This window comes from Mauremys mutica, chromosome 12 (assembly GCF_020497125.1).
Source record: "Mauremys mutica isolate MM-2020 ecotype Southern chromosome 12, ASM2049712v1, whole genome shotgun sequence".
Lineage (NCBI taxonomy): Eukaryota > Metazoa > Chordata > Testudines > Geoemydidae > Mauremys > Mauremys mutica.
The window spans coordinates 22316192-22336672 of NC_059083.1; the positions used below are offsets into that span (position 1 = coordinate 22316192).

General features: G+C 44.1%; 1 long non-coding RNA gene across 1 annotated transcript; it reads right to left on the reverse strand.

Annotated features, from left to right (window-relative positions):
• Positions 1–2396: 2396 nt before the first annotated feature.
• LOC123344952 lies at positions 2397–20297 on the reverse strand. Its single transcript, XR_006572677.1, has 4 exons — positions 20081–20297; positions 6412–6530; positions 5358–5405; positions 2397–2417 (listed from the first exon to the last, which is right to left on the reverse strand). It is a non-coding gene; the product is annotated as an uncharacterized LOC123344952 (long non-coding RNA).
• Positions 20298–20481: the final 184 nt, after the last annotated feature.

Below are 20481 nucleotides of genomic sequence, written 5' to 3' on the forward strand. Positions count from 1 at the left end.
TTTTGAGCTACACAGAGCTCATCTACAGGTCTGGAAAGTTACTCCCAGCATCACAGCTACATACAAGGGGTAACAGATTGTTTAGCAATAAGTAGTTAACACAATTATGCTAAGGGACTATTTTAAGGTGACGTGACCTATCCACACCTCTGCAGTTATAGGACAGAAAAGGGGGGGGGGGGGAAAAAAAAGGGTTTGTGGGTTTACAGATTATTGTAATAAGCCATAAATCATTGACTATAGTGTCTAACAAAGTTTATGCTGCATTGAGTTGTTGTTCCTCCAAGTTCATCATCAGAAGCAAACTCCCCCATAGATTTAGACACAATACCAATTCGAAAGCAGCACCAGGACCCCGCTAACTACTTTTGCTAAACAATCTGTTCCACCGTGTATTTTAACAGTGACATATGCAGTAACTTTCCTCCCAGACCTGAAGAGCTCTGTGTAGCTCTAAATTGTTTCTCATCAACAGAAGTTGATCCATAAAAAAGATCTCACCCCCTCCACCATGTTACCTCTAATATCCCCGGGACCAGTGCGGCTACAGCAACCCCATCCTCTTTCCTAGTATCTCACATACTCCCATTGGCCTTAATGGGCATTTTGGTGGTGCAAAGAGTGGAAATTATGGCTCTCAAATTATCAGCATTAATGATTTACTGAATGTTGACTTGTGCATTCAGTGTTTTGATCCTAACACTCGCTCAGAGGGCGGACTCTAATGAACCAGCAAAACAAGCTGGTGCCTAGTGCAGCAAAATTTAGGGGGCGGCAAAAGGCTGCAGGCCCCAGCTCAATCCTGCCGCTCCGAGCCCCGGGGGGGGCGGGGGGGGGGGGTGGGTGGGCGTCAGTCTGGGCCGGCGGACGCTGCCTCAGTCATGCGTGCGGGAGGTCCACCGGAGCCCCGGGACGACTGGACCAGCCGCAGGCATGACTGCGTGAGGGGGCGCTCATCCCCGCGGCTCGGCTGGACCTCCCGCAGTCATGACTGCGGCAGCTCAAGCGGAGCCGCCGGAAACCCCACGAACCGACCGTCAAAGTCCGCTAAGGTCCCAGCCGAGCCACGCGGGACGAGCGCCCCCCTTCCGCAGTCATTCCCGCGTGAGGTCTGCTGCTCCCGCTGCTCCGGTGCGCCTCCCGCACATGACTGCTTGAGGCGGACCAAAAAGGTAGAGCTTCCCCTGGCACTCGCTGAAGTCAATGGGGAAGGTCCAACTGATGGTAGTGGTGCAGCATCATGGCTTTCATCTTTTTCTTGTTTAAAAAACTCCTCCCAAAAATAAACAAATAAACAAACAAACATTCTTAATGAGGAAGGGAATTTGGTACAAAAGTTTTATGGGAGAAAGAGCAATACACATACCAAATTCTGTAACCTGTTTCCTCTAAAAAAAACCCAGAAATAAACATAAGTAGAATATTAGGAAGCTTTTTTCCCTTGGTTATATAGGGTTGTCTGACTTTTGAGTGAAAGTTTAATCCATGTGGATTTGTTTATAATGCATTGGTCTTTGAGGGGTTTTCAAATGTTGTCAATACCAAGAGAGGGAAAAAGGTTTTTCCATTTTTTCTCCATCCTCTTAATGTGTCGTTTCTCACTGTTGTACAGTACTAAAGTTTACAGGCAGACGGAGCTCATTTCTGTTCAAATCCACTAATTTTCTACTGTGTCCTAACTTTTTCATATTACCCCTACTGGGGTGAAATTTATCAAACTTAGTCTCATCCCAATCTCCTTTTTTTTAATCATTAATAAAATCAGAAACTGCTCCCGTACTATTTAAATCACTCACAATCTTAACTGATGATCCCAACTTTGTACAAAATATTTACGATTGGGACGAATGAGGGAAGAACTGTACCAGTGGGTTGCGAGGGTGGAGAGGAAGGGGTAGTCTGTACTGGTAAAGGGCTGACGCAGATCACTATCCCCTAAAGCAAAGGGGAACCTTAGTAACCTTTCCTTCCCTTTGCTGCTGGTGAGATTAAATTCACTAGGCTCAGTCTCAACCTGATTTATTTTTAAAATTAAATGAAATAGCGGCTCCCAAAATAAAATTACATGTGCTCTGTAGGATCATCCAATTTTGACCAAAATATTTACTTGTCAGATGAGGGGAAAGGACATTTGGGCACAGAGTCTTCCTCATTTCCCACTTCATATTGCCTTCAGCATTTGGTGAATTTCAACTACCGAGAAGATACATTTCAAATAATGGTTTTATTTATGATTTCCTTACCCACATACTGAATTATTATCAATACATGATCACCTTATTATTATATTTCATATGATTTGCAAGTTGATATCTCTTTCATCCTTATCATCATCAATAATAAAACAGCAAACAACTTAATGGAAAAGGTTCTATGTGGAAAAAAATTGAACTTACTGATTTCTCCAAGATATTTCCCTAAAGAATGGAAATAAAACAAACAGATGTAAATACAAGTTTTTTAAGAATATTTTCAGTTAATGCAGTTTTAAAGGAGACAGTATTTTCATGATATGAATCCCTGGCCTCTAGAGAACTAACATTTCATTCATGTTTTACTAACCATGTGGCCACACTAGACTTAAGTGTCCAACAGTAACTGACTATTTTCAAGGATTTACGATTCTGAAAGTTTTGAATTCCTTATGGAATTAGGGCCCAATATTTCAAGACGTTTAGGAGCCTAACTCCCACTGATTCCAGTGGGCATTAGCTGACCAAAAATACTTTTACAAAATCTATCCAGTAGAGCCCAACCTTGCTTCCTTATATCTCTCACATTCCCATTGGCTTTACTGGGAGCTCTGGGGGTGCAGACTGGAATTTCTGGCCCTCAAATTATCAAATTATTGTTTTAGCGATATGACTTGTGCATTCAGTGCTTGTTCCTACACTCATTGAAGTCAATGGTGAAGTTCTAACTCAGTGTTTCCCAACCTTTTCGTCTGGTGGGCGCCAGATGAAGGACCGTGGCGGCGGTGGAGCACCCGCCAAAAATATCGCCGAATTTCTGCAGCATTTTGGCGGCAATGCCTCTCGATGACGTCGCTTGCTTGCCAACAAGTGACGTCATCGAGAGGCGTTGCCGCCGAAACGCCGCAGAAATTTGGCGGCATTCTGGCGGATGCTCCACCGCTGGCCAGGACGCAGGTGCCTTTAGATGCCCCCGTGGGTGCCAATGGCGCCCACGGGCACCGCATTGAGGACCCCTGTTCTAACTGATGTTAGTGGTGGCAGCATCAGAATTTTCATCTTTTTCTGGTTAAAAAATGTCATCCAAAAAAAGCACATAAATAGCATATGAGGAGACAAACTTGTACAAAAGTTTTGCTTGTTGTGAGGAAAGAGCACGACATTTACAGATTTCTATATCCCATTCTGTTAAAACTAAACAGAAATAAAGATTTATTAGAAGCATTGTCCCCTTGGTTATACAGTTGTCTGCATTTCATGAAAGTTTCACAGTGATTATAACAATTCATGAGCCTTGGATGCGTTTCATGTTCTCAGCACCAGGCGGGGAAAAGGTTTTCCCTCCTCCATCTCTGACTTGTTGTTTCTCACTATTCTCAGAACTCAGGTTCAGGCGCAGAGCTCATGTCTATTTAGACCCCTATCGTTCTAATATTGCCTATTGGGGAGAAATTTGCCAGGCTTTGTCTCATCCCAATTTCTTTTTAACAGTAAATGAAGTCACAGCCAACTGCTCCCCTAATAAAAATCTCACACGATCTTTATGGGGACCCAACTCTGTACAAAATATTTACTGATCAGAGGAGGGAAAAAAACATTTATTAATTACCAAAGTCCACTGGAACTGAGGAAGGAATAACTGCACAGCTGGGTGGGAAGTGGGCAGAAAAGAGTGAGGCGTGGATGAGTTTTGGGTCAACATTCTACACTCTACGATTCTGGGAGGACTGCATGGGCACCTGTGCTGGTGAGTGCTGCTGAGTTCAGTTCGCCACGCTGACCAAATAGGAAATGAAATTTAAAAGTTCCTGTGGCTTTTCCTGTGTACCTGGCTAGTGAATCGGAGTTCAAAGTGCTGTCCAGAGCGGTCACAATGGAGCACTAGTGAATAGCTCCTGGAGGCCAATACCACCGATTTGCGTCCGCACTACCCCAAATTCGACCCAGCAAGGTCAATTTTAGCACTACTACCCTCGTCAGGGAGAAGTACAGAAGTCAATTTTATGAGCTCTTTAGGTTGACAGAACGGGGTTGATTGTGTGGAGACAGTGATTTTTAAATCGACCTAACGCAGCTAAATTCAACCTAACCCCATAGTGTAGGTCAGGGCTTACTCATGTAGATGGGACAAATGAATATCCAAATCTCTGAATTCCCAATATTCATGGACCCAGGAAAACATGTGAACAAGTATTTAAAATAATTTCACTGACTCAATGAGAGATGTTGTCCTCTCAACACAAGACCAACTGAGTGTTGAAATCCAACCACTTCATTTAAATTTAAAAACCTCTTATGGTCAATGCATTGCACAGATTTTTCCTACCCTTTGTTTAAATAAATAACTAAATAACTCTACAGTTAAAGTGTCAGAGCATCAGGGGAACAATGCTCAGCTGTATCTAGAAGTGGTAAATACACAACTTCAGCACCACCACCATTATAATGGCCTCAGCCAATCAGAAAGCTGCAACTGATTTTCACTGCACCCCTAAATAACAACCAGTAGTGACCACATCAGAAGAGCGTATAAATCGGGCAGTTCCACCTTGGCCACACATCCACAAAATGAGTGCAGAGAAATTGGAAAACTATTGGTTCAGAAGTCCTTTCCCTCCTAAGAAAGGGCCCCTTTTGGAGTCAATCACAAATTTATTTTGGGCAAGGAAGTCTCTTGACCATTCTGAAAATGTCTTTAACAAAATGTTGGGAAAGTTGTCTGCATATTTTGGAAAGTATATGAATGTGGTTGTAACACAGTGTGTTACTCTAAAATAATTCACAAGTTGCTAGTCACAGTTGTTGCAGTAGGAAAGAATAAAACCTGCAGACCATAATAAGATAATACAGACAAGAGCTGCTGACCTGCTACCTTCAGTTCCAATAGGCTTCTTCATAAAAAAATATTATCTTTAACAAAACAGTGGTATTGTCCTTCATCTGAGCGACTGATGAAAGAATCCGCAAGGAAACATTCCCATCTGTGATGCCAGCTTTCAAAAGCTCTGTCCTTCCATGATAGTCTGGCATCTGCTCTCCATACTGATCCTTTCCTTCATAATACTGGTGAACAACTGAAGTGAACTTAGATCGGAACCATCTCACTTCCATGTTCTCAGCACTCATCCCTGGGGGACAGGTGACAGGGTAACACAGAGGCCTCACCTATCCGGGCAGTGACAGGGTGATCAGGACCGGTCACGCTGAATTGGGCTGTGAAATACACCAAAGCAAAAAGAGAACAAGCTCAGAGTGGGAAAAACATGCTATAAACGGAAAGGTCAGTAGGTTCAAACTTTCCAAAAATTCAGCCTGGCATGCAAATTTTCAACCCAAATATTTGAAATTTGGCAAAGTTACAAGCAACTGAAAAAGGCAATTATAGTAGAAAGTGACAGGCCAGCTCAGGTATGGGTGTCACTGAGAACTCCCCTTATATTAATTTGATATGCCATAGTGCCATTTCAGTGCCCTGTGAATGGGCAGGGTTGAACTGAAGGATATACACGGTATACCTGAGCTCTATGATCTGTTCCGGCCTTCACTATATTTCTGATGTGATTCTGGGTGTTGGTTTTAATATGTGACTGATGAAAAGACGAAAACCTGACTCCACTGAAGTCATCAGAGAACCCGTAGGATTTCACCCTAGTGTTTTGGAACCCAGCTTCTTTTGGAGACCACCATCTTTCACCGCGTATGACACAATTTTCTCTGAGAAGAGCTGAGGTTCTCGAGTTTTCCCTCCTCTGTCCCTCTCCTACTGTTTTTAGTGGGCCTGGGCCTCTGCCAGGACATTTTCAGTAAAAGGTCTTCAACTCTGGGACTCACTTCTTGCCTTGGCCTCACTGAGCCCAAATCCCTTCAGCTACAGCTCAGGCTGCCTCGGTGTTTGACACAGGAGTGGGTCCAAAGAGGATGTAAGCATATAATGTAGGGAACTCAGACACTATGGTAATGAAAGCCATAACAAGTACCTAGATATATAGAGACACTGAGTTGCAACATGTGCAGCGGGTTGAGAATTACTCCTTGTGAAGGGTGGGGAGGAAGTGGAGACTTATTCTTTTACTGATATTGATCCGTTCTGGGATTTTTTGTAGGGTTTTTTGTTTTGTCTTTTTCAGTTTTGTACAAAGGAATAGAACAGGCACAATTTACAAATCACTGCAATGAAACAAATCCTACAAGCAGCAGCAGGAAACAGTGAGATTCCTACCTGATTCCAGCTTGTGAATGTGAAAAGTAATGAAGAAAATGATCAAACCAGGCAGAGAGGCGCTCACTGCGAAGCTAGGACAGAATAAAAAGAAACTTTCTTCTTCACTGTAACTTGATCTGCACAACAGGATAGGGAAGAGAAAAATACTTTATCAAACAGAGTGGATTTCATTTAAATCATGATTTAAATCACTAGTCAGGAAGACTCCATTTAATCCTGGTTTTCTGCATAAAAGTGCATTTGTGTTCGTTGTTATAGCCTTAATACATTGTTCTTCACAACTTAGAGACAGATGTAGGTTTCATTTTTAGAAGGTACACACTATACATTTTTAAACAGTGATTTATTTTGAAAACTTCTCAGATTAGTTTTAAAGCTATATCAAAAAAACCAATGATTGTTTGGTTATTTCATTTACCAAAGGTAACTGAAGGCAGATATTTATGAAGTCATTGGGAGGTGAACAATCTCCAATTCAAGAGGTTAATCATTAATATTTGGAGGATTTTCTTGCCATACTGTATTAGGAGGAGAACATCACCAGACAGACATTTAAATTGTTTTATTTCAATAAAACAACAACGTTATGTATTCTGGATTTTTTCTTCAACAACAAGCATAGAAATATTGTACAAAACAAGCATATGAATTTTTTAATTTAGTTAAATATTCAGGTTTTTTTAAATCAGGTTTGTTTTGTTAAAATTATTTTTAACTAAAATAGTTAAATTAAATATTTAAAAAACAAGACAAAAATTAAATTGACTATGTCAGCCAGGTCAACATGAGAAACTTAAAATATCGGCTTCTGCAGTTAACTCAGTCGTCTTCACCTTCATTTTCCTGTTTGTTCGTAATCTGGGAAAGAAAAACAAGCTTTCCTGCTTTTTCAAGTCCCAAACGATTTCTCAGTTTGGAATGAATTAGTCCAAAGGAAGAAAATATTCTTTCTACACTGGCAGAAGAAGCTACTGCTGTTAAAAGTGAGATTATCCCTTCAACAGTCTCTGAATCCAAGTGCTTAAGTGATTTCCACCAGTTCACTGGTGTGACTTTCTTTAAAACATCATCAGCAAATATATATTTCTTGAATGGTTCACCCTTAGCTCTGAAGTTTATTATAGTTGGCATTATGGAAGGATGATTGCTGGATATCCATGTCATAGCCAGCTCCTCTTCTTCAGCAGTTAAGGTTTGACCCTGGTACCAAGTATTGAGAATATTTGCAAGAAAATGAGCTAGAGAAAGTGCTTGTCCCATTCATTTTTTAATGCTTGTAATTTAACTCTGTCATTGCATATTTCTCTTTTTAAGATCTCACTCAGTTCCTTCCAAATTTCAACAGCATCCACAATAAAACAGCTATTTCCCTGCATTTTGTTCAAGGCTACAGAAATAGGCTTTGGGGTACTCAGCATGTGTTCAACATTTCGCTTAAGCCCAATGTTGAGAACTTTGGCTGTGCCGGTGCCATCTATTTTTTCACGATTTTGTTCACACACTGTCATCAGATGAGGCCAGTTCTTGATATAGTGCTCAAAACAGTCCACTACTGAGTTCCATCACACATCTTGTGGGAGTGTTAGCTTGGTTCCTTCCATTTTTTCAGAGCAGCTGCTGCAAAGTGGTTGTCATGGAAGTGTTTTGCAATTTAAAAAAAATATTTCTGGAACACTGAAGTCTTTGGCTAGAAGGTGCATCAAATGAGCACTGCAAACATATGTTATTAGCTTGAGACTCTCTTCTAAATTTCTTCTCATCTTGGATACACTTGCAGCATTGTCTGTGACCAAGCTGCATACTAGACATTTGAATTTTTTTTCACAGTTTGTTATAGCTTTTATTGCTACTTCTTGTAAGTATTCTGCTGTGTGTACATTTCATAGAATCATAGAATCATGAACTAAAGATCAGAAGGGACCATTATGATCATCTAGTCTCACCTCCCGCAAGATGCAAGCCACAAAAGCTGACCCACCCACTCCTGAAATAATTCTCTCCCTTGACTCAGCTGTTGAAGTCCCCAAATCCAGATTTTAAAGACTTCAAGTAGCAGATAATCCTCCAGCAAGCGACCCCTGCCCCATGTTGCGGAGGAAGGTGAAAAACCTCCAGGGCCACCCGCCAATCTACCCTGGAGGAAAATTCCTTCCCGACCCCAAATATGGCGATCAGCTGAACCCTGAGCATGTGGGCAAGACTCTCCAGCCAGACACTCAGGAAAAAGACTTTCAATATCCCAACATTGACCCTCGGTACTAATTACCAGTGGTTGCACGTTATTGACCTATTGACTAAATCACGTTCTCCTATCAAACCATTCCCTCCATAAACTTATCAAGCTTAATCTTAAAGCCAGAGAGGTCCTTCGCCCCCACTGTTTCCCTCGGTAGGCTGTTCCAAAATTTCACTCCCCTGATGGTTAGAAAACCTTCGTCTAATTTCAAGCCTAAACTTCCCGACTGCCAATTTATATCCATTTGTTCTCGTGTCCACATTAGTACTGAGCTGAAATAATTCTTCTCCCTCCCTGGTATTTATCCCTCTGATATATTTAAAGAGAGCAATCATATCTCCTCTCAACCTTCTTTTGGTTAAGGAAAACAAACCGAGCTCCTCAAGTCTCCTTTCATACGACAGGCTTTCCATTCCTCGGATCATTCTAGTGGCCCTTCTTTGTACCCGTTCCAGTTTGAATTCATCCTTCTTAAACATGGGAGACCAAAACTGCACACAGTACTCCAAATGAGGTCTCACCAACGCCTTGTATAACGGGACTAGCACCTCCTTATCTCTACTAGAAATACCTCGCCTAATGCATCCCAAAACCGCATTAGCTTTTTTAACGGCCATATCACATTGCCGACTCATAGTCATCCTGCGATCAACCAGGACTCCGAGGTCCTTCTCCTCTTCCGTTACTTCCAACTGGTGCATCCCCAGCTTATAACTAAAATTCCTGTTAGTCATTCCTAAATGCATAACCTTACACTTCTCACTACTGAATTTCACCCTATTACTAATACTGCAGTTTACAAGGTCATCCAAATCTCCCTGGAGGATATCCCGATCCTTCTCCAAATTGGCAATACCTCCCAACTTCGTGTCATCCGCAAACTTTATCAGCCCACTCCTACTTTTGGTTCCGAGGTCAGTGATAAATAGATTGAATAAGATCGGACCCAAAACCGAACCTTGAGGAACTCCACTGGTAACCTCCCTCCAACCCGACAGATCACCTTTCAATACGACCCGCTGCAGTCTCCCCTTTAACCAGTTCCTTATCCACCTCTGGATTTTCATTTCGATCCCCATCTTTTCCAATTTAACCAGTAATTCTTCATGCGGTACCGTATCAAACGCCTTACTGAAATCAAGATATATTAGATTCACCGCATTTCCCTTGTCTAAAAAATTTGTTACTTTCTCAAAGAAGGAGATCAGGTTGGTTTGGCACGATCTACCTTTCGTAAAACCATGTTGTAATTTGTCCCAATTGCCATTGACCTCAAGGTCCGTAACTACTCTCTCCTTTAATATTTTTTCCATGACTTTACATACTACAGATGTTAAACTAACAGGCCTGTAGTTACCCAGGTCACCTTTTTTCCCCTTCTTGAAAATAGGAACTATATTAGCTAATCTCCAGTCAAACGGTACAACCCCCGAGTTTAGAGATTTGTTAAAAATTATCGCTAATGGGCTTGCAATTTCACTCGCCAATTCCTTTAATATTCTAGGATGAAGATTATCCGGGCCGCCTGATTTACTACCGTTAAGCTGTTCAAGTTTGGCTTCTACCTCGGATACTGTAATTTCCAACCCCGCATCTTCATTCCCATCAGTCACTCTGCCACTATTCCTAAGCCCTTCATTAGCCTCATTAAAGACCGAGGCAAAATATTCGTTTAGATATTGTGCCATGCCTAGTTTATCCTTAATCTCCACTCCGTTTACAGTTTTAAGCGGTCCCACTTCTTCTTTCTTGGTTTTCTTCCTATTTATATGGCTAAAAAAACCTTTTACTATTGGTTTTAATTCCCTTCGCAAGGTCCATCTCTACCCGGCTTTTGGCCTTTCTCACTGCATCCCTACACCCTCTGACCTCAATAAGGTAGGTTTCTTTGCTGATCCCTCCCATCTTCCACTCCTTGTACGCTTTCTGTTTTTTCTTAATCACCCCTCTGAGACGCTTGCTCATCCAGCTCTGTCTAAAACTGCTACCTAAGGACCATTTTCCCTTTCTCGGGATACAGGCCTCTGACAGCTCCTGCAACTTCAACCTGAAATAATCCCAAGCGTCTTCCGCCTTTAGATCCCTAAATATGTTAGTCCAATCCACTTCCCTAACTAGTCGCCTTAATTTAGTAAAGTTAGCCCTTTTGAAATCGTAAACCTTAGTCTCAGATGCAATATTGTTTATCCTTCCATATACATTATTCCTGATGTATCAGTTGTTTCTGTAAGGAAGACATTCCCTTCTTCTGTTGTCACACAAGCACATACAGCAGGATCATTGTGGACATTGCTCCACTCATCAAGACTCAGGTTAACAATTTTACCCTCTAGACTTTTTGCACAATGCTTAATTTCTCTTTCATACACTTTATCCAGCAATTTGTCTGTGACATCTGCTCTGTTGGGTGGGACTGTATCCTGGTCTTAATGACTGAACCATATTAAAGAAGTGTGGGTTCTCAATCATACGGAAAGAAGAGTTTGTTGCATAAACAAACTGGGCAATTTTTTCATCAATTACCTCTCTTTAATCTGCTAGTTTTTATCACAAACATTTCTATGGTTGTTTCTGGATGATGGAGGGTTTTTTTTTCTTTTTGCTATAGGTGGTATACTGTGGCTATGTGACATACATGATGTGACTGAAGCAGTATCATTGGCAGATAACTCTGAAACTGTACATTGGCCAACCTGGACAGTCTATATGCAAAAGAATAAATGAACACAAATCAGACATAGGAATGGGAACATTCAAAAACCAGTGGGAGAACATTTTAATCTCCCAGGACACTCCATGTCAAATCTGAACGTTGCCATACTTGAAAAAAACTTCAAAAACAGACTCCTGCATGAAACAGATGAGCTACAATACATTTGCAAGTTTGATTGTCTCACACTTGGCTTGAACAAAGATTGGGAATGGCTGGCTCACTACAAAAAACATTCTCGCACTTATGGTATTCACAACTTCTCATTACAGCTAGTAATGGGCCACCTCCACCCTAATTGTCTTGGACTCTTTAACACTGGTCCTCTGCATAATAATGCTTCACACCCATCTTTGTAAGTATATATTTGTTCACCTGCCAAACTCCAGTTTAAACTCACACATCTGAAGAAGTGGGCTAAAGCCCACAAAAGTTTATGTTCTAATAAATTTGTCCGTCTCTAAGGTGCCACAAGACTCTTTGTTGTTTTTTCTGAAACAATAGAAAATGATGGTGATCTTGAAGGTGGATGGTCTTCAGAATCCTGTATGTTGAGGATGGATTCTCCTAAACAATACAAGTCAATGCAGTTATTTAATTATTATTACCATACTGCTTATTTAGTATTACTCATTGCATTCACTGACACTCAGTACTACTTTAAAGGTGAAATTATAAAAGGAAGATCTGCCTATTTCAGCTATTTATTTTTTATCACAACTGAAACAAAAATGATAACACTATAGGGTAACAACTATATTTTTTCCTCAAATATGAGAATTCAAGAATAGTCCAGAAGGAAGACAGGCAGTCCTCAAGAACGGAGTATGAAATAAAAAAGTTTACCAACCTGAAGATCCTGCATGTTCAGACATGTTCCTTTCATCATCTTCAACACAGCTTCCTCCTGAGAAGGAGGACTTCTCATGATGTTGTTTCATTCGGGCCACCAGGCCTTGTGTTTCTTTGTTGCACTATTTGCATTTTGCATGCATGCCTGTCTTACCCACAAGTAGAGGAACTTCATTAAAATATTCCCAAACTGGGTCTCTTTTACGGTCTGCTTCCGTTATAATGGTATGGCATGGTAGATCTCAAATCAATGAAGGCTACACTCAGAAAGACCTCAAGACTTCTGGAATATGCTGCTCAAACAGTTTCATTTTTATTTCTACTGTCTGTCCCTCCCGTCTCACATTTATTTCCAGACTTCTCCTTCTCCAGATCTATTCCGCCCCCAACAATCTTCTATTTATTTAATTTTTTGAAACTTTGCACTTTTAGAGAGAGGTAAGGGATTGACTCTGTGCACACAAATTTGCAGAGGGACAATAGGATTGAGGTCTGTTATTTCTCACCTCTCTATATTATTTTAAAACATTTTTGCTGTTAACAAGCTTGTTATCTCTGGAGACACAAATCCACAGTTTGAGAACTGCAAAACTAAGCATCTCTGATGGTATCATCTAGACCCAATGGGACTCAGGCTTTGGCTACACTTGCATTTCAAAGCGCTGCTGCGGCAGCGCTTTGAAGCGCTAAGTGTAGTCAAAGCACCAGCGCTGGGAGAAAACTCTCCCAGCGCTGTCCGTACTCCACTTCCCTGTGGGGAATAACGGACAGCGCTGGGAGCGCGGCTCCCAGCGCTGGGGCTTTGACTACACTGGCGCTTTGTAGAGCCGCAATTTGCAGCGCTGCAGAGGGTGTGTTTTCACACCCTGCTGCAGCGCTGCAAATTTGTAAGTGTAGCCAAGCCCTCAGTGTTCAGTCTAGATGGCCCTCTTCTAGCAGTTGAGGTGTGAACACCAAGGGAGGAGAAACTGCTTTTGTAGTTGGCTAGCCATTCGCAGACTAGGGCCTCGTCCTCCCTGATTGAACTAACCTCGTTATCTCTAGCCTGATTCTTAGGCTACCTTGTTTCTACGTAACAAATGTCCCTTTGGGTAGGGGAGGGATAGCTCAGTGGTTTGGGCATTAGCCTACTTAAACCCAGAGTTCTGAGTTCAATCCTTAAGGAGGCCACTGAGGGATCTGGAGCAAAAATTGGTCCTGCTAGTGAAGACAGGGGGCTGGACTCAATGACCTTCCAAGGTCCCTTCCAGTTCTAGGAGATTGGTACATCTCCAATTATTACCTACCTGCCTCTGGAAATTTCCACTACATGCATCTGACAAAGTGCGTATTCACCCACAAAAGCTCATACTCCAATACTATAGTCGATAAGGTGCCACAGGACTCTTTGCCGCTTTTACAGATCCAGACTAACACAGCTACCCCTCTGATACTTCTTCCTGCTTGTTTGTGGACCATAATAAACTGAAAGGCAAAAAACCTTTGTTAACATGGAGTTAAGGTTTGCCAATGACGCTCGGGCCCTTCCAGAATGTCAAGAGTGCCAGGGTTGTTGTTAGAGCCGTGTTGGTCCCAGGATGTTAGAGACCAGGCAGGGGAGGTCATAGCTTCTATTGGGGCAATTTCTGTTGGGGAGGAGACACGCTTTTTGAGCTGCACAGCCCTGCAGAAGAGCCTCAGAAACCTCATGGAAATGAACGCACGTCCCACAGTTTGACAACCTCTAGGCTAGTTTATACCAGGCGCTGCAACAATGTTTCCATTCACAGCGGTTCAAACAGCTGCAACATTGTGTTCACTTCCTAGACCAGGAGTCGCCAACCTTTACTATCAAAAGAGCCATTTTGCCCCCTCCTCCACTAAAGAAAAATAGTCTGGAGCCGCAAAACATAACACTGCTTATAAACTTTTAAAAGTTTTAATCTTTTTTTAATTTTACCTGTTACAACAACAGAATACAACAAACAGAAGTGCAGTGTGCATGTGTAGGCCTACTTTGAAATAAATTAAACACTGAACTATGCAGGCCTTTTTGAGTCCTTCCCGTATTTGTGTAAAATTAAAATAAAACGTAGCCCACTTTAATATAAAAAAAATATAGTTGCAGCTTAGCAGTTTTTAAAAAGTAAACATAAAATTAGGAACGTTTTTTGACAAGTCCATTTCAGTGTGCTCTCATCCTCTTCGGGTTTCTTTCTCGGCCAGCAATCAACCGAAGCACCTGAACATACAATAAAAAAACTACATCAGCTCCGGGTCTGAAATAAATGTTTTTTTCTGAATAATAATAGCCTATTAAATGCTAGTGTTCTCACCTGTTTAATGTGACTTCTGTTTCTGAAGCTCGATGCTGATCTTCCCTATATCGGGGCTGTAAGATGTAACTTTGATCTTCACACAGGACTGTAGGCTCTCATTTGTGAGGCGGGAGTGATATTTGGACTTTATGAAGTTCATGCTCGAGAAAACTTGCTCGCATAAGTATGTTGAGCCAAAGATGGACAGGACTCCAAATGCATACTTTTTCATGTTCATATACGTGTCGGGAATGGCACTCCATGTTTCAAAAACAAGTTTGTCGGGTTTGGGGAGGTTTTCAATATCATTCCATTTGTGCTCTTTAGCGAGAGTGGCCTTCTGACCGGCGACTTCTTCGAGATCCGCTGTCAGGCTTTTGAACTTGGATACCCATAAGTCTTTATCTGCTATGTCGGCCAGTTCAATTTCAAGATCGGGCTGACTTATCCCTGTGAATGTGGATATGTTCAGCAGGGATGGGTCGATGTCCAGCGGTGTGACAGTGAAGGACAGAGTGTTTTTTTCCTTTCTGAACTCGCTGAATCTTTCTCCAAATGCAGCTTGCATTGCCATAATTGCACGGTGTAAATAATCACAATTTATGTGATTGTTCTCTTCTTTGAACTCTCTCAGGGAGGGGAAGTGAGAGAGCGTACCTCTCTGTACATCTCTGGCAAACACTGTCATCTTGCGCTCAAACGCCAGAACATCCTCCAGCAACTGCAGGGCCGTGCTTCCCTTTCCCTGGAGATTTTTATTCAGCGTGTTTAAGTGACTTGTCATATCCACCATGAAATAAAACTTTTCCAGCCAATCAAGGTCTCCCAGTTCGGGATAGCTGAGGCCTTTGCTTCCCAAGAAGGTTTTAACATGCTCCAGACAAGCAGCGAAGCGTTTCAGCACGTCTCCCCTTGATAGCCACCGAACTCTGTTGTGCAGCAGGAGATCCAAATATGCGCTCTCGACATCTAACCATGAACAAAACTGTCGGTGGTTTAACCCATTTGCAATTATTTTGTTCACTATCTTAATAACGAGGTTCATCACTTCCACACATTCAGGGGGGAATGTTTGAGCACACAGTGCTTCTTGGTGCAAGATGCAGTGAAACGTCATCAGCTCTCGATCTGGCGACTTTTGAAGTAAATTCACAAAGCCCTTCTGTGCTCCTCTCATACTGGGTGCACCATCAGTAGACACTGACACCAGGTGAGTAGTGTTTATTCCTTTGGTTTTTAGACAACTCAAAACAGCCTCACAAATGTCCTGTCCCGCGTTTGGCCCTTTAGCGGTATGAGTTCAATCAGTTCTTCCTGTGGCCCATCAGAGTTCACATATCTGCATAACAGTACTGTCTGCTCAATATCGTTTACATCACTTGACTCATCAGAGGCAATTGAATATGCTTGAGCTGAATTGATGTCATCAATTTGCTTACTGGTGATGTTTGTTGCCATTTTAATGGTCCTGTCCTTGACAGTCTTTGCAGAGAGAGGCATTTCTTTAATTTTCTGAATAATTTCCTGTTTGTTTTTGAATTCAGAGAATAGATGCTCTGATATTTTTATGAACGATTCTTTCATGTATTCTCCATCTGTGAACGGCTTCCCTCTCCTTACGATCTCATGAGCTGCCACAAAACTAGCAGCTGTAGTTGAGTTTGGAGAGTTGATCCACTTCTTGAAAGTATGTTTGCTCTGCTCAACTTTCCGTAGTAGTTCCGAAATCGCTCTCTTTCGCCCATCTTCAGTTGGGTACTTTTCAGAAAATGCTGAGTGCTTGTTTTGAAAATGTCTTTCAAAGTTAAATTTTTTGTTGTTTGCTAATTTTTCGCCACATATCAAGCACACAGGTAAGCCAGCGTCGTTGGCAGTGAAGGCAAAGGAATCTGTCCATGCAGAATTAAACTCTCTATTTTCTTCTGAGATTTTTCTTTTTTGGGATGTATTCATGGTTAGCTTACCGCGGGGGTCGCACACTCAAGAAGCCGCCTGCAGGTAAAGGCGAGGGCTATAGACGTGGATGTGACGCATATTTTAACTGACAAATTATAAAAACTTTTTAAAAATTCGATGTTAAAGTTTCACCTCGAACTCCAAGATAACTGTGCAACAAAATAAACAAAAATAAAATAATATATAAATAAAAATTAAATTAATAAATAACCGTTATTCTTTTTTTTTCTTTTTTTTTTCTTTTGTCAAGGCCAAAGGGAGCCACAACAAGGAGGCTGAAGAGCCGCATGCGGCTCCGGAGCCGCGGGTTGCAGACCCCTGTCCTAGACCAGCCTGTGTCACTAGCTGTATCCACAAAAGCATCTCAGGAGCCGCTCCTCTCCCACTGTAGCATAGTTTCTGTCTGATTTGGGCTCCAGGTGGCCACTCCCCAGAGTCCCATGACCCACGTCTGTGCTGGAAAAGGCCAAGTCAGGGGAGAGTCAGAGCACCACATGGGGAAATAACGGGGACCAAGGAGCTCTGCAGGGACAAGCTCCCACTGAACGCTTCTCAGACTGCACTAAAGCATGACAGAGCAGAGCCGTGCCACTGCTAGGGACTGAGAACTGGCATGCTCGGCGCTGACCCAGAGGAGAAGCACTTAGAACAGGCCATCTGACAGTGCTGAATGCAGGGCGCTGGCCCCCAGCCCTGAAACCAGGGTGAGGGTCTGGAAACAGGTCTGATCACTGCCCTGCATTGCACACACACACAGAGCTGAGACTGGAGGGGAGAGCTGAGAACAGACATGTCAGTGCATGGCGCAGGGACACAGCACTGAGTCTGGCAGAGGTGAGACTGAGCAGGGTCAGGTGTGTGTGTGGGGGGGGCAGACAACTCCCTTGCTATGGAGGGCAGCGCGCACCTAACAGCTGGGCAGGACAGGAGAAGGGAAAGTTGAAGGAGGTGGGGGAAGGAGGGAGGGAGAGGACACCTGGGTCCTTCCCAAAGGGGATGCAGCTGTCTGGGGAGCCCTGTGCTGTGAGTGTGGTTTCCTCTGCTCCTCCCCCGCCCCGAATTACCCTGACCCCAGCGGCCAGCCTGGACCCACACAGCACGGCCGAGCGCGGTGGGTGGGTGGGTCTGTGACCCTCACTGAGGGGCCTCGAGGGAACTGCCACTTCCAGCCGCAGCGCAGAGACGCTCAGTGCAGGGGCCCCGGGGCGGGGCAGGGCACTGGGAGCAGGGCTGAGACCCGGCAGGCTCAGCGGACGGCTGCAGGGCACAGCGCCCATGGAGATGAACAGGGCAGTGTAGGGGGGGCTCAGCGGTCTGTGCGCTGGGCTGGAGCCTGTCCTGTGTCACTCTCTTGTGTCCCATGCAGCCGTGCTCCCCACCCCGTAGGTCCTGCTCCCCCAGCCATCCCCTGGGCTGGTTCCAGCTGCCGGCTGGGAGGCGGGCAAGGTCCAGGGCCAGGAACACCTGGGCAGGTGCTAAAGTGTCACTCAAGAGCTTTCCTTCACCTGATTAGCTGCTGTTGTTGCCATTCTGGGCTAAAAGCCAATGGCTGTGGATGCCAGCCCCTCACCTGCACCCCCCCCCACCATCCCTGACCTGTGCCCAGGTGCTGCCCTGGGCTGTGGCTGGTGGCAGCCCTGCAGCAGTGGGTGCAGGGTTGGTGCGATCCCTGGCTGCCTGGCTGGAAGGGGCTGTGTCCAGGCCCTGGGACTCTATGGCAGGGAGGCAGGGTGGGGCAGAGCAGAGAAGCTGTCGTGGGTCACGTCAGGGCTCCATGGACAGGGGGAGCACCCGCCTATCCTCCGTCTGGCCCGCATTGTCGGAGGGAGCCAGCCCAGTTCATCCCCAGGGTGCTCTGAGCCTCTGCCCCAACCCGGATCACAGCACTATGTGCCTCTGGGCCTGCCTCTTGCCCTCTCCTGCAGCCTGAGCTACCCACACCTCTGCCACGTGCTGAGCCTGCCTGGTGTTGTTGGGCAGGAGTCCAGCCAGCCTGGCCCCACAGAGAACAGACCCAGCCCAGCCAGGACTCTGGCACCAGCCCGGCTGGGGGCATTTTCAGCCCCATCCCACATCACTGTCCTGTGCTTCTGACTCCCCCCCAGCATTGCCCTGCAGATTGCACCTGGGATGCACTTGGGCACCCAGCTGGATGCCAGGGGGTGTGTGAAAAACATCACTGGATTCAGGGTAACCATAGGTGGGTTTTTTATAACTTCAGCAAAAAATTATTTGGGGGAAGTTTGTTTCTGTGCAAACTTCCTGCCTTTCACCATCAACCCCTCCCCCCATCTCTTTCCCCTCCCCCTCCCATGTCATTGAGGGAGAATGGAGACTTCCTCTGCAGGAACTGAAGGATGCCAACTAAGCAGGGATGGTCTGTTGGGTTGTTTCTAAGAATTTTCCATTTGATATTTTTAACCTGAGGAAAAATATTCATCCTTGTGTGACCCTTCTGCCAGGTGGAGTTGTCAGCAAGAAGGGCCGGGTTCAATATCCAGGGGTGCCTCTTAACAATACAGCACAGAACCAGCTCAAGTCCCCACCCAGTAACCTGGGACAATTACACAACACCACAGTTTTCTCTAGAGGCAAAACTTCCCCCTCTCACAAGCATGGGGGTGGGGGGTAAGAAAAGAAACATCTAATAAAATGGAGGAAAGTAACCCGGCACTGACTCGGGAAAATGCCACACGCAGGATTCGAAAGCATAGTACCACAATCAAAACCCCCCTCCCCTGAGTACGTTGGCGAGTGTCCTTTTGCCTCAGGGTCTTAAGTCCAACAACCAAAAGTTCCTTTAACGTGCCCCTCTCTGCTCTCTCCAATGCACCCCACTCACACTTGATATCCTTGGTCAGGGAGAACCCCAAATTAATAGATGTGTTCACGTGAGTTCACCTCCCACCCAGGAAAGGGAGGACAGGGAAAAATGTCACTTGCTCCTCCAGCCACTCCATAGCACCCACTGGGATGTCCTATGGTCACAGGACTTAGCAGAGCTCTCAGTGATTTCAGCTGTTAGCAGGGGAGCCTCACTGCTTGTGCAGGCTGCACCATGTCTTTCACCAGAGACATTGTCCTATAGACCCAGTTATCAGTTATTTCAGCTCTAGTGGTCACTTAAAACTCTCCATAGAGGCTAAGGAGCTTTATCTCTAAACAGGAACAAAGAGCCCCCTACAATTCTTACACAGAGCCCACACTACCAGACAGACACCAACACCCACCTCCACATAGATTTGGCACCTGAGCCCCTTGCTTAGTGGGTTCAGTTGAGTTAAGGGTGACCCTCCCTCAGTCAGGACAAGCTCAGCACAGTTCTGCTGCCCTTTACTCAAACAATCAGGATAACAACATCCCATGACCCCTGCATTCAATATTCAAGTGATTTGTAACCCAACACCAGACAAAATTGATCACTTGGGCAACATTACACAGCTCGGTCTGCTAGGTACCTGGGCAGAGTGGGTGTGTTCATGTAAATACAGCCTGGTCCTGAAGATTCATACACACACACACCCATCCCTAGCTCATCACTAGCTGTCAGGGTACAGTTCATTCACACTTTGCATACACCCAGGTCAAAGGATAAAACAAAAATTATTCCCCTACCTTATGTCTATGTAACAAATGGCACCACAGCTCCAGAGTCTCTGGGGAGCTCCTGGCTACCCCTTTCCTTTGAGTTGCATTGAATCCAGCAGAAGCCTTCTTAATAAAGTAGCTTATTCTCAAGTATAGATTGTTTCATCTGAGCATCTGGGGTAATTCTAGTGGTTTGTAATTAATGTTTGAATCCTTCCCTCTCTGTGCACTGACTGAGGCTCAATGCTAGAGGAAAAGGAGGGGAATGGCAAGAAATCACATGGTTTTATTGGCATGAAGAGACAAAAACAACAACTCAATATTCCTTTTATGGACCTCAACTGAGATTTCTGCCCAGTCATCCGCTTCTCACACAGCTGGCTGGAGCAGAGTCGCAAGAGAGTTTTATGGGGTAGGGTTTTTTTTTT